Genomic DNA, 14,773 nt, shown 5'->3' on the forward strand with positions numbered 1-14,773 from the left:
ATTTATGCTCCTAAGTTCCTGCCTATTAGCATCTTAATTTCCCCTCCCCCAATTAAATACTTTTCCATATTCTGCTCCTATTCCTCTCCAAGGCTATGGTAAAGGTCAAGGAATGGCTGCTGGATATTCTGGGGTTAAGATGTTTCAAAAGGGACAGGGATGGAGATAAAAGAGGTGGGGGAGTGGCTTTGCTGATCAGGGACAGTAACACAGCTGTAGAAAGGGAGGATGTCCTGGAGAGATCGTCCACGGAGTCAGTGTGGGTGGAAGTCAGAAACAGGAAGGGAGCGATCACTCAATTGGGAATATTCTACAGACCTCCCCAGATGCAGCAGAGACACTGAGGAGCAGATTTTGGAGAGGTGCAAAAATAGTTGTTGTCGTGGGTGATTTCAACTTCCCTAATATTGATTGGCACCTCCTTAGTGTAAAGGGGATAGATGGGGCGGAGTTTGTTAAGTGTATCCAGGAAGGATTCCTGACATAGTATATGGACAGGCTGACTAGAGGAGAGGCCATTCTAGACTTGGTACTAGGCAATGAGCCTGATCAGGTTTCAGATGTCATGGTGGGAGAGCATTTTGGAGATAGTGACCATAACTCCACGACCTTTCCCATAGCCTTAGAGAGGGATAGGAGCAGACCTAAATTTAACTGGGGGAGGGGGAATGATGATGCTATTAGGCAGGAACTTGGGAGCGTAAATTGGGAATGAATGTCCTTGGGGAAGTGCACAACCAAAATGTGGAGGTTGTTCCAAAACACTTGCGTGTGTTCTGGATAGGTTTGTCCCATTGAGGCAGGGTAAGGATGGTACAGTGAAGGAACCGTGGTTGACAAGAGATGTAGAATAACTTGTCAAGAGGAAGAAAGCAGCTTACTAAGGTTTAGAAAGCATGGATCAGACAGGGCTCTGGAGAGTTACAAGGTAGCCAGGAAGGAGCTTAAGAATGGAGAACTAGAAGGGGTCATGAGAAGGCCTTGGCGAGTAGGATTAAGGAAAACCCCAAGGTGTTCATCACATATGTGAAGAATAGGAGGATGACTAGAGTGAGGGTAGGATTGATCAGAGACAAAAGAAGAAATGTGCCTGGAGTCAGAATAGGTAGGGGAGGTTCTTAATGAATACCTTGCTCCAGTATTCACCAGTGAGAGAGACCTTGGCATTTGTGAGCATGGTGTATGACAGGCTGATACGCTAGGGCATGTCGATGAGAGGAAAGAGGATGTGTTGGAACTTTTGAAAAACATTAGGATAGATAAGTCATTAGGGCTGGACGGGATATATCCAAGGTTGTTACGGGAAGCAAGGGAAGAGATTGCTGTGCCTTTGGTGATGACCTTTGCATCCTCACTGGCCACAGGAGTAGTGCTAGATGATTGGAGGGTGGCAAATGTTGTTCCTTTGTTTAAGAAAGGGAGTAGGAATAACCCTGGGAATTACAGACCAGTGAGTCTTACTTTAGTGGTGGACAAATTACTGGAGAAAATTCTTAGAGACAGGATTTATGGGCATTTGGAGAAGCAAAGGCTGATTAGGGACAGTCAGCATGGGTCTGTGAGGGGCAGGTCGTGCTTCATGAGCCTGATTGAATTCTTTGAGGATGTGTCAAAGCACATTGATGAATGTTAGAGCAGTGGATGTGGTGTACATGGATTTTAGTAAGGCGTTTGACAAGGTTCCTCATGGAAGGCTCATTCAGAACTTCAGGAGGCATGGGATCCAGGAAAACTTGGCTGTGTGGATTCAGAATTGGCTCACACATAGAAGAGGGTGGTTGTAGATGGATTGTATTCTGCCTGGAGGTCAGTGACCAGTGGTGTTTGCAGGGATCTGTTCTGGGACCCCTGCTCTTTGTGATTTTTATAAATGACTTGGATGAGGATGTGGAGGGGTGGGTTAGTAAGTTTGCAGATGACACAAAGGTAGTTGGTGTTGTGGACAGTGCAGAAGGTTGTTGTAGGTTGCAACAGGACATTGATAGAATGCAGAGCTGGGCTGAGAAGTAGCAGATGGAGTTCAACCTGGATAAGTGTGAATTGATACACTTCGGGAGATCGAATTTGAAGGCAGAATGCAAGGTTAATGGCAGGACTCTTAGCAGTGTGGAGGAACAGAAGGATTTTGGGGTCCATGCCCATAGATCCCTCAAGGTTGTGGCGCAGGTGGATAGGGTTGTTAAGAAGGCGTATGGTGTGTTGGCTTTCATTAGTTGGGGTATTGAGTTCAAGAGCTGCGAGGTAATGTTGCAGCTCTATAAAACTCCGGTTGGACCACATTTGGAGTATTTTGTTCAGTTCTGGTCACCTCATTATATGAAGGATGAGGAAGCTTTAGGGCTTCCCCAAAATGGACCAATAAAGATTATTTGCAGGCAACCTTTAATGTGAAAAGCATGTTCACTGCTAAAAAAATTAAAATGGAATCAGAAAAAAAAGGTTATGGGATCCTCACAATTATGGAGATGAGTATAATAGAGGGCTATGGGTAAGCCTAGTAATTTCTAGGGTAGGGACATGTTCGGCACAGCTTTGTGGGCCGAAGGGCCTGAATTGTGCTGTAGTTTTTCTATGTTTTTCTATAACTTTTGAAAGTGATAAAATTACACATCAAGTTGCTGTGGTGACTAGTACAAGTACGGGAGCAAGAAGTCTTGTTGCTGTGGTAAGTACCGTGAGAGCAGGAACAAGAGCAGGAAGCAGTTTAAAAACGTACAGTCGGCCTGTTTTGTTCTTGTTACTGTGGTGATAGGCCTGTTGATTAGCTAATTGGATAATTAGGCAGCAGTTGCCAACAAAAAGATGTTTGGGTCAAGTGGAGCAGTCATTGTTGGAGTGGACAGTGTTAGAGTGGGGAGCTGAGGCTTTGGCTCAAGAGGCTTCAGCATAAAGAGGCGGAGTAGATGAGCGGAGGCCTTAGGTAGATTCTTTCTTTCTGTGTTATTTGTTAATTCCTTTGTATAGAACAGTGGGAATGGTAGTCGGGCAGAAGTATGCTCCTCCTGTAGGATGTGGGAAGTCAGGGAGACTTCCAGTATCCCTGATGACCACACCTACAGGAAGTGCGTCCAGCTACAGCTCCTTACAGACCGCATTAGGGAACTGGAGCTGCTGCTGGATCATCAGGAAGCTGAAGAGATGATAGATAGGAGTTACCAGGAGGCAATTACATCTAGAGTGCGGGATGTAGGTAGTTGGGTGACTGTTGGGGAGGGAAAAGGAATCGTCAGTGAGTACAGGATACCCTGGTAACCGTTTCTCTCGATAACAAGTATATTGTTTTGGATGCTGTTGTGGGGGGGGATAAATCACTGGTGGAGAGCTACAGCAGCTGGGTCTCTAGCAGAAAGTCTGGCTTTGTGGCTCAGAAGGGAAGGTGGGTGGTGGTGGTGGAAGAAGAGGAGTGCGATAGTGATAGGGGATTTGTTGGTTAGGGGAGGGGAACAGACAGGAGATTCTGTGGACAAGAACAAAACTCCCGGATGGTATGTTGCTTCCCAGTTTCCAGGGTCAGGGACGTCTCAGATCAAGTGCACAGCATTCTGAAGGGGGAGGGGGAGGAGCCAGAAGTCATGATACACACTGGCACCAACTACATAGGTAAGATTAGGGATGAGGTCCTCAAGAGTGAGTACTGAGAGTTAGGAAGGAAGCTAAAAAGCAGGATCTCAAGGGTAGTAATCTCTGGATTGCTGCCTGTGCCACGCGCCAGGGAGGAAAAGAATAGGAAGATAAGGCAGACTAATGAGCGGCTGAGGAGATGGTGCAGAGGGCAGGGGCTCAGATTTGTGGATCACTGGGATCTCTTCTGGGGTAGGTAATGACCTGTACAAAAGGGACAAGTTACATCTGAACTGGAAAGGGACCAATGTCCTTGCGGGCAGGTTTGCTTGAGTTGTTGGGGAGGATTTAAGCTAGGTTGGCAAGGGGATGGGAACCGGAGTGTTAGATTAGAAGATGGATCAGTTGGTATAGAAGTAGATGCGATGTGCACAGAGAATTTGAGGAAGGTATAAGAAAGAGTTAAATTATCCAAAGTCATTTCTGATTCCTCCTTAGTCTGTGCAGTAGTGTGTAACACAGAACAGTGGTTGTAAGACAAAATGGTGTCCACCTCTTGATTTCTCATTAGTACATCATAACAAAAGAAAAAGAATAAAACACCACATTAAATACAAATCGATTATAATATAAATGTTAAACAGAAGGGTTATTATAATGCGGATTCCACATGGGTAATAAATCATAAGATATAGGGAAGGCCTGGCGCTGCTGCAGTCGCCTAACCTCTCGCTTAAGGTAGTAAGCTAAAATAAACTGCACTACAAGCACAATTAATATTACAGTTACTGCAAGATGTGACAAGATCCTAAGCCAGGGATGTATCTGGACATTTGTCCCCCAATTCCAAAACTTATCCCAAAAGTCTGGGTTATGCAATACTCCATTTGCCTTATCAGAGTGAGTTTTAATTATTTTAGTGTGTTTAGTCCGTTGATGGATTATTTCCCTTGCCTCTTCCACAACTGTACCCAGCTTGTGGTCAAGCAAGGAATCAGTGGCAACCACGCTGTAAATAAAACTTTTAAAAAAAACTCAGTGACAACATACCTCCACAAATATTGATCCATATCAGTGTGTCGGATCACGAGGTTTTCTTTCGTTACCACGTTTACTACTGGCTGGGGCAAAGGTTTCCCTCCAATTGCCAGATCTAGAGTCACGTTCCCAATGGCTACATTGTGACCTTCTAAAGGGCATTGTTTCCATCCCTTGGTGTAACCTGTGGGTGCTATTGCTGTAGAGTACGTCTGTCCCACCAGTGCATATTGCAAAAAAGATTGATTATTCACAAGCAAAATGGACAATGAACAATTTTCATATGTACTGAAACCACAATTTGTAAGTTTCTGTCTTGTCATTTCTTCTGGACAGGCCCAGTGGTTTCCCCCTTGCTGAGATCTTGACAAATCTATCCCTTTCCCAGTACCATTTATAACAATAGCACATGTTGGTCGGTTATTTAAGGATATCCAAGTGTTCTTGTGATATTTACCCACATTGTGAATCTTTTTCAAAGCGTAGGTTAAGTTGTTTCCAATGTCAGGGAATGTGGAACACTACACTGACATAAAACTTTACCATCTTCACAGGTACCCAGTATGCTGTTGGTTAGTGTAAGTCTTCTCAGGTGGCATAAGGGTACTTTGTCTCCAACCCATTCCTTTAGCTGCTCATCTGATACCCAATGTGGTACTTGATGTGCATCAAGTTGTGATAAATTTATGCCAATTATAGCCAGTACCCAACTAGCATAGGTAGTAAATACCTCAGCTTTGTATGCTGGCCGAGAAGTAATGTCCAAATGTTCAATAATCAGGTTTGCTATATCTTGAAGGGGCTTCAAAAATTTCACTGCATCTAGAGTCACCTGGGACGCATCCTGACCCAGGTGGTTAGTTCGTATCTGATCCTGATAACCTTCTCCAGTAATATCCCACATTTTCTGCTGGGGAGACTGTATCTGGTTATCTAATTCTGCTATATCTAAGGTATTGACCGTTGCTACCCCTGATGCATAACCTGCTCCTACCAATTCCAACAGCCCTTTCTTCCTTCTGTTTCTGACTGCTTTACACTTACTACTGCTCAGTTGTCTTCCAAGGAGATGGGTGAATAACTGTTTCATTGTTGGCAAGCACCACTTAGGCACCATTATTTCAGTTAGATTAAAAACCACCTGTACATGCTGATATCCTGGTTCCAAAGTGACAGACTCCCCTGTATCTTCGTTACAGAAGGATAGGCAGGGGATAGGGCATAAATGCAATCAGTTAGATGGATTGAAATGTGTTTACCTTAATGTGATATGTGTTAAGAATAAGGGATATGAAAGGAGGTTGAAAGGGTGGGAGGAAGGCATTGCTAATCAGGGATAGTATCACAGCTGTAGGAAGGGAGGACATCACCGAGAGATCATCTGTTGAGTCAGTGTGGGTTGAAGTCAGAAACAGGAAGGAGTATTGGGAGTATTCTATAGGCCCCCAAATAGCCAGTGGGACACTGAGGAGCAGATAAGTAGGCAGACTTTGAAAAGGTGCAAAAATAACAGGCTTGTTGTCATGGGTGAATTCTATTTCCCTACTATTGATTGGCACCTCCTTAGTGCAAAAGGTTAGATGGGGCAGAATTTGTTAGGTGTGTACAGGAAGGATTCCTGAAACAGTATGTGGACAGGCCGACTGGAGGAGAGGCCATGCTCGATCTGGTACTAGGCAATGGACCTGGTCAGGTGACAGACCTCTCAGTGGGTGAGCATTTCGGGGGTAGTGACTACAACTCCCTGACCTTTAGCATAGCCATGGACAAAGATAGGAGCAGACATTATGGGAAAGTATTTAATTGGGGGAGGGCAAATTATGATGGTATTAGGCAAGAACTTGGGAGCATAAATTGGGAACAGATGTTCTCTGGTAAATGCACCACAGAAATCTGGAGGTTGTTTAGGGACCACTTACATGGGGTTCTGGATATGTTTGCCTCGCTGAGACAAGGAAAGGATGGTAGGGTGAAGGAACCATGGTTAACAAGAGAGGTGTGTTATGGATTAGGTTACTATTGGTGAATGTCCCTTTAAGACATAGCACTGTGTGTATGTGGTTACGACAACAGGAGATAAGGACGTAATGACGTTTTTTAAGCAGTCAGTCAGAGGAGAAGAGAGAGACAGACAGACAGACAGACAAACAGACAGAGACACCAGCCTGCTGGTCTCTGTATCGATGGATGAAAAACAATAACTGTGTCTGTCACTACAATCCACATATGGATTTTTGGGATAATCCAGTGGAGTCCACTTTGTCGTTAACCTGTAGAAGGAAACAGGTATTTGTGTGGACATCGTCTCGGATGCCTTTCGGGGTGGCAGATACTTCGGAACAAAGGAATGGAGCATCAGTGATTGAGGTGTCATATGAGTTCCACTGTGGAACATTTGGATTTTGTAATTACTCTCTATTTTCTCTCTACATTTCCTCTTCAGTCAACAGTGGCTTTGAAGAAGCCTTTGCTCACGTTTCACCTTACTGCTTGCTGAACTGAACTTTGAGAACTATTCCTGACTTGGAGTTTGGGAATTTGCCACGCACACCCTTCAAGTTTAGTTTCTGGGGTTAATGTTTAAGATCTAACATTTTTACTTCTAACATTCTAACATTTTTACTTTTATTTTCCTTATTATCATAAGTAGTTATTAATAAAATAGTTTTTAACATTTATACATGACTTGGTGTGTTTCTTTCGTTGCTGGTACGTGACAGGTGGAACATTTAGTCAAGAGGAAGAAGGAACCATATTTAAGGTTTCGGAAGCAAAAATCAGACGGGGCTCTTGAGAGTTAAGGTAGCCAGGAAGGAGTTTAAGAAGGGACTTACAAGAGCTAGAAGGGAACATGAGAAGGCCTTGGCAAGTAGGGCTTAGGCAAACCCTAAGGCATTCTACACCTATGTAAGGAACAAGAGGATGACTAGGGTGAAGGTAGGACAGCTCAGGACTAAGGAGGGGAAAATGTGTCTGGAGGCGAACGAGGTAGGGGAGGTCCTGAATGAATATTTTGCTTCAGTATTCACCAGGGAGAGAGACTTAGATGAATGTGAAGTTAGCATAGAACAGGCAAATTTGTTCAAGCATGTTGAGGTTAAGAAAGAAGCAGTGTTGGAGCTACTAAAAAGCATTAGGATAGATAAGTCCCCAGGGTTGGACAGGATATATCCCAGCTTACTATGGGAAGCGAGGGAAGAGATTTCTGGAGTGTTAACAATGATCTTTGAGTCTTCCCTGGCCACGGGAGTGGCACTGGAGGATTGGAGGAAGGCAAACATTGTTCCATTGTTCAAGAAAGGTAAAAGAGATAATCCTGGGAATTATAGACCAGTGAGTCTTACATCAGTGGTGGGCAAACCATTGGAGAGGATTCTTAGGGACAGGATTTATGAGCATTTGGAGAAGCATAGTCTTATTAGGGATAGTCAACATGGCTTTGTGAAGGGCAGGTCATGCCTCATGAGCCTAATAGAGTTTTGCGAGGAAATGACAAGACAAATTGATGAAGGTACTGCAGTGGATGTGGTATATTTGGATTTTAGCAAGGTGTTCGACAAGGTTCCCCATGGTAGGCTCATCCAGAAGGTCATGAGGTATGGAATTCATGGAAAATTGGCTGTGTGGACTCAAAATTGGCTTGCCCACAAAAGGCAGTGGGTGGTTGTAGAAGAGGAGTATTTGACCCTTGCTCTCTGTGATTTTTATAAATGACTTGGATGAGGAAGTGGAAGGATGGATTGGTAAATTTGCAGATGACACAAAGGTTGGTCATGTAGTAGATAGTGCAGGAGGTTGTCATGGGTTGCAACGGAATTTGGACAGGATGCAGAGCTGGGCAGAGAGGCGGCAGACAGAGTTCAATCTGGAGAAGTGTGAAGAGATACACTTTGGAAGAATGAATTTGAAGTCAGAGAACATGGTTAATGGCAGGATTCTTAGCAGTGTGGAGGAACAGAGCGATTTTGGGGTCCAAGTACATAGATCCCTCAAAGTTGCCGCACAAGTGGATAGGGCAGTTAAGAAGGTGTATGGTGTGCTGGCCTTCATTAGCCAGGGTATTGAGTTCAAGAGTAGAGAGGTACTCTGTTTAGACCACACTTGGAATATTGTGTTCAGTTCTGGTCGCCAAATTATAGGAAGGATGTGGAAGCTTTGTTGAGAGTGCAGAGGAGACTTACAAGAATGCTGCCTGGATTGGAGAACATGTCACATGAGGAGAGGTTGTGCGAGTTAGGGCTTTTCTCTTTGGAGCGACAGAGGATGAGAGGCAATTTGATAGAGGTATGTAAGATTATGAGAGGCATAGACAAAGTGGACAGCCAGCATCTTTTCCCCACGGCAGTAATGGCCAATAATGGAGGTCACCAGTTTAAGGTGCATGGAGGAAAGTTCAGGGGAGATGTCAGAGGTAGGTTTTTTTACAGAGTAGTGGGTGCCTGAAATGCACTGTCGGCGGTGGTGGTAGGGGCCGATACGATAGGGTAATTTAAGAGACTATTATATCGGCACATATATGAATGGAAAATAGAGGGTTATGGGAGGTGAAGTAGAGAGGGAGATAGATTGAATGGGGATAAGGTTTATACAGGTCGGCTCAACATCATGAGCTGAAGGGCCCGTACTGTGCTGTACTGTTCTATGAGTTGTGAATGTCAGCAGGATACCAAAAAAAAATGGCAGGCAGTACAACAATAATTAGAAACTTCATTCATAGACTGTCTTTAACTTCATTTTAAAGTTCAAAAAACGCTGCACAGGATATTTATCAAACAAAATTTGACATCAAGCCATGCAAACAGAATATGGTCAAGAACTTGATCAAAACAGTAACTCTTACGAAGCAATTTAAAGGAAGACAGAGAGGTAGAGGTGCTTAGGGAGGAAATTAGAGTTTTGGAACAGGCAGCTGAAGGCACAGCTATCAATGGTGGGTAAATTAATTAGAGCTGTGCAAGAGATCAAAATTAGAGCATTACTGACATCTTGTATGGTTGTAGGCAGGAAGAGCTTACATACATAGGGAATGGGAAAGCCATATTGGATGCCAGATTGTTACTTGAGATATTGGCAGCAGAGTTTTGGATTAACTAAATAGAATAAATATTCTGTGAAGCATTTTGAACTTTAAAACAAAGTTAAAGACAGTCTATGAATGAAATTTCTAATTAATGTTGCCCAGCCCAGCATCCCTCATAAAGTGTTCTGCCATTTCTATCTTGAAGGTAAGCCAAACTGATAGCTACCTACTTTGCACAGCACAACAACTTGTATTTATGTCGTGTCTTGAACACTGTAAGGTGTACAAAACACTTCATTGGGGGAAGGGAAGGTGACTTTGAAACACTGGTTTTGGAAAACAGTGCAAGTTTAGAGGTAACAAGGGCACAGCAGAATAGCACCAAAATATGTAATTCATCAGCTATCAAAAAATCTCCAAGAAGTGTGTGAGCCGTATCTAATTTTTAATTTCAGTCTATTAGAAAATGTAGATATTTTTTATTCCTGAATATTCAGATTCTGAAATATTTACATGGTTGTCCTGGGACTCATGGTTTGGCAGATGTATTGCAGTCCTGGCTAGTCAAGTGTGACAATGGTTTGCCAACATGAAGGTTGGAAAGAGCCTTTTAGAAAATTGCACTTGGCAAAGGAGTCATGTCAAATTGGTTAAACAGAAAGATGGAAGTAACTGTATCTTAAAGTAATGAGATGGCACCAATGGTTTAAAGGAAGTGAAAATAGACTGTTAGCTTTAGATGTCAGAACTGATCTTCAGCATGCAAGTCACAAGTTGATAAGCACAATTTTCTACAAACTAATTTATTTCAGTGTTCTTGGCAGACAGCCTATAAAAAGTTAATAAGTGCAAACAGCTAAAGTTTGTCTTCATGAAGATACAGTGTCACAAGGTATGCTGAGGAACTTTAGGAAAGGTCATATCCTCTAATCAGAACAAATGCTTTGGCATTCATGTATTGCTGTTGTCCTTACAATAGGACTATACACAAGTTGATGCATGATAATGTTAGCAGCTACACAGGCAGAAGGCAAAAAAAAACAATTTGCATCTGCCTAAGCATAATTTTAACATAAGTCAGTTCTACAATATTCTGAACTGAACTGGGCGTATGTATTAAATTTATTTCATCCAGTCCAGATGAAAGGGCTCAACCTGAAGTGGCAAGTCTATTTCCCTCCACAGATGCTGTCTGATCTGCTGAGTTCCTCCAGCAGCTTGGTTTTTGCTCCAGATTCCAGCATCTGCAGTCTCTTGTGTCTCCAAATGTATTTCACCATGACTTCAGTAAAGGGCACCCAGTAAAATATGGGCTCATGTGTCAATGTATGCAACTGAGTGCCCTTAACCAACCAGATATATTAACTGCTTGGTTAAAGAAATTCCCACTGAAGATAAATGTCATTACCCAAGTGAGTATTTTATATTTTTTAACATTTTTCTCTTGAAGTTATTAATCCTAAACCAGAATGAGAACCCAGTGTTGGCTTGCTGTCCTTCTGTATTGAGGTAAAATTACTGTGAAGAGATCAAAAGAGGCGACATGCATACTATTCTTGAAATCACAACCACTCACCAATGGTTACATAGAAAACAATGTGGAAAACAAAACCATGGCTAAACTCTTCTTTGAAAGGAAAAATGAAAAAGTAACCCTGCACATGCATCTAACTCAAAAGACCTTGGGGTTAACTTCACATTCAAGTCCACTAGCCTTTGTCAGATTGGAACCAAAGTATTTCTCAAAAGCAAAAGTGTTTGGACTGCTGATTTGAAAAAGCAGATGTCAACTCCAATAGGAAAATTACAAACACCTACAGATCCTAAAATGAAGATGTTATGCTATGCTGTTTATGATCTGTGAGAAAATAAGAAACAAATCTGACAATCAAAGCTAATTCTAAGAAGAAAGAAAGTTTCATTTCTATCTTATTCACTTACACTAAAATTAACCATGGACTTTGTGAAAACATGCAATGCACTTCAATGTTGTCATTAACAAAACAAAATCATCTTGAAATGATATGTAGTGACGAACTACCAAAACACCTATTTTATGATTTTTGGAGCTCGAAGGATCAGTTAATGCTCTTTCTGATATCCACATAAACATTCAAAAGCAGAGGGCCTCCACCACCAATTCTATTTAAAGGTATCAATCAGAATCAGATTTGTTATCACTGACATGTATGTCGTGAAATTTGTTGTTTTGCAGCAGAACAGTGCTGATATAAAATTACTCTGTTATAAAAATAAATAAATAGTGCAAAAAAAGGAATAATTAGGTAGTGTCCATGGGTTTCACGGACCATTCAGAAATCTGATGGCAGAGAGGAAGAAGCTGTTCCTGAATCGTTGAGTATGAGTCTTCAGGATCCTGCACCTTCTCCCTGATGGTAGTATGAGAAGAGGGTATGTCCCAGATGGTGAGGGTCTTTAGTGATGGATGCTGCCTTCTTGAGGCACCAACTCTTGAAGATGCTCTCAATGGTTGGGGGGGGGAAGGGGGGGGGAGGGTTGTGCCCGTGATAGAGCTGGCTGAGTTTATAACTCTTTTATTTATTTGCATTTATTGTATCTGGTGCTCCCGGTGCAGCCTCCTGCACATCGGTGAGACCTGAAGCAGATTGGACGACTGCTTCACCGAGCACCTTTGCCCCACCCACCCGGGACATTCTCTCTTCTCTCCTCTTCCATCAGGTAGAAGATGCAGGTGCCTGAGGGCACGTACCACCAGACTTATGGACAGCTTCTACCCCACTGTGATAAGACTATTGAACAGTTCCCTTATACAATGAGATGGACTATGACCTCAAGATCTACCTTGTTGTGACCTTGCACCTTACTGCACTGCACTTTCTCTGTAGCTGTGACACTTTACTCTGTACTGTTACTGTTTTTACCTGTACTACATCAACACACTCTGTACTAACTCAATGTAACTGCACTGTGTAATGAATTGACCTGTACGATTGGTTTGTAAGACAAGCTTTTCACTGTACCTCGGTACAAGTGACAATAATATACCAATACCAATAATACCGTCCACCACAGCAGTCAGGACCTCCTGGTGGCCACCCATTTCACTTCTACATCCCACTCCCACACTAACACGTCTATCCATGGCCTCCTCTACTGTCACATTGAGGCCAGATGCAGGTTGGAGGAACAACACCTCATATTCTGCCTTGGGAGTCTTCAACCTGATGGCCTCAACATCGATTTCTGTAACTCCCGGTAACCCTACCCTTTTTTTTCTTCCCCCCCCCCCCCACTCCTTATTCCTGTATCTCCCTTCCCCTGCCTTGATGACCTGCCCATCTCCTCTCCTCCCCTCCTCCATCCTTTATTCCATGGTCCACTGCCCTCTCCTACCAGATTCCTCCTTCTTCAGCCCTTTGCCTCTTCTACCTATCACCTCAGCTTATTACATCTTCTCCCTCTCCCCCACCCACCTACCTTCCCTCTCGCCTGGACTCACTCATCACCTGAACTCACCTATCCCCTGCCAGCCTGCGCTCCTCTCCCTCCCCCTCACCTTCTTATTCTGGTCTCTGCCCTCTTCCTTTCCAGTCCTGATGAAGGATCTCAGCCCGAAATCTCGACTGTTTATTTCCCTCCATGGATGCTGCCTGACCTGCTGAGTTCCTCCAGCACTCTTTGCGTCTAGCTCCAGAATCCAGCATCTGCAGAATTTTTTGTGTCTTTTACCCTCTGCAGCCTTGTATCATTAGCTTCAAACAGACTGATAATTGGTTCATTTCTTGTTGCTGTTACTGTGAACTTGCAACTACTTATTTCTTTCTCCACAGTTCAAGCTATCAAAGCCAACAAAGAGTGGTGTGAAAGGTACTGAATGCTGCATTCAGGTTTCAGTCCAAACAGTTGGTCTCAAACATGGCTCCATAGCACGCACTTATTCCCCTTGCAATGCAGTGCAGCTGGGAGAATGAATGAAATGCAGATAAAGCAGGATCAACTGGTAGGGGACAAAGGGAAAAAGGGAGAAGCGCTCTCCATAGGAAGCCGTATCAACTTGGGATTTTAAACCTCTGTAAAGAACAGTGGATAAGCTGCACTTCAATATAGGTGTCCTCACTGAAATTATCTATCTCTGCCAGCCACACTTTGAGTTGAGTGCAGGGCATGGGCCATATTGTGTTGACTGTCAAAGTAATTGTGATCAGGAATTGTAATAGATCTGGACTAGTTAGAGCTGTGAAGATACGCAACATCTCACAGTTAATTAGTAATTTGCTGTTGCATAAGAGATCACTGATACTCTCCATTCAAGAATTGAAAGCTTTCCCTCGGTATAGTGATGGTACATGTATTGGTTTATAGTTACTATTGACTCTGTGCTACACTGGAAAGGAAAAAGGATCCACTGCTTCAATTTGTAGTTGGAGTATGACAGAGGGTCTCTTTTGTGCAAGTCAATGCCTGACATCCTGCCTTCAATCCTGATGTGCTCACTCTATGGCAATCTGCTGATATGGCTCTTTAGGCCTCCATAGCTAACTACAGGGAGGCTAGCGGGCAACAAGATCCATCTGATGACAATGAGCTTCTTGATTTGTATTCATGGATAGAAAAAAAATCATGCCATTGTACAAAATATGATTGTACAAACTACTGGCTTGCTAAATCAATGATTCTGCTGCCTGGACTACTCTGAAGGATCCCTGCAGCACTTGACAGAGCTGAGGTCAAGATTCATGTTGGTATGAAGTATTCTGCAAAATCTCACCACAATGTGGGCGAAGTCTTGTTCGAAGCATAATGATGAACAGGAGAATAGCAAGAGCAGGTAGAAGTGGAGGAAGCATCCAAGATAGCCGCTGTCCATGAGAAGGGACACTCATCTGAGGGTGAATGCAGTAACCACCATCCCAATGTCCATTCAGTCTGTCATGCGTGTCACTAACCATTTGCTTGGCCCGAGTAAACAAAAACATGAAGTATCCATTTCAAACCAAATTTATAACTTCATATTCTGTATATCCTTGTGCTTTCACTTGGTGACAGTCTTCCATGTGCTTCTGCCTGTGCCATTTGAGAAGGAAAACAAATCTCTGTGATGCCTATTGCTGATGAATGAATTAAAAGGTGTTACCCCAGTCGTTGCAGTGGGAGTGGTGGAAGGCTGCTAAC

The 14,773-nt window shown here is 43.2% G+C and overlaps 1 long non-coding RNA gene across 1 annotated transcript in view; it reads right to left on the reverse strand.

Annotated features, from left to right (window-relative positions):
• The window catches only part of LOC127574967 (uncharacterized), a 484,855-nt gene that overhangs the window by 145,134 nt on the left and 324,948 nt on the right, over positions 1–14,773 (reverse strand). The gene's annotated exons all lie outside the window — the stretch shown is intronic.

This window comes from Pristis pectinata, chromosome 10 (assembly GCF_009764475.1).
Source record: "Pristis pectinata isolate sPriPec2 chromosome 10, sPriPec2.1.pri, whole genome shotgun sequence".
NCBI lineage: Eukaryota > Metazoa > Chordata > Chondrichthyes > Rhinopristiformes > Pristidae > Pristis > Pristis pectinata.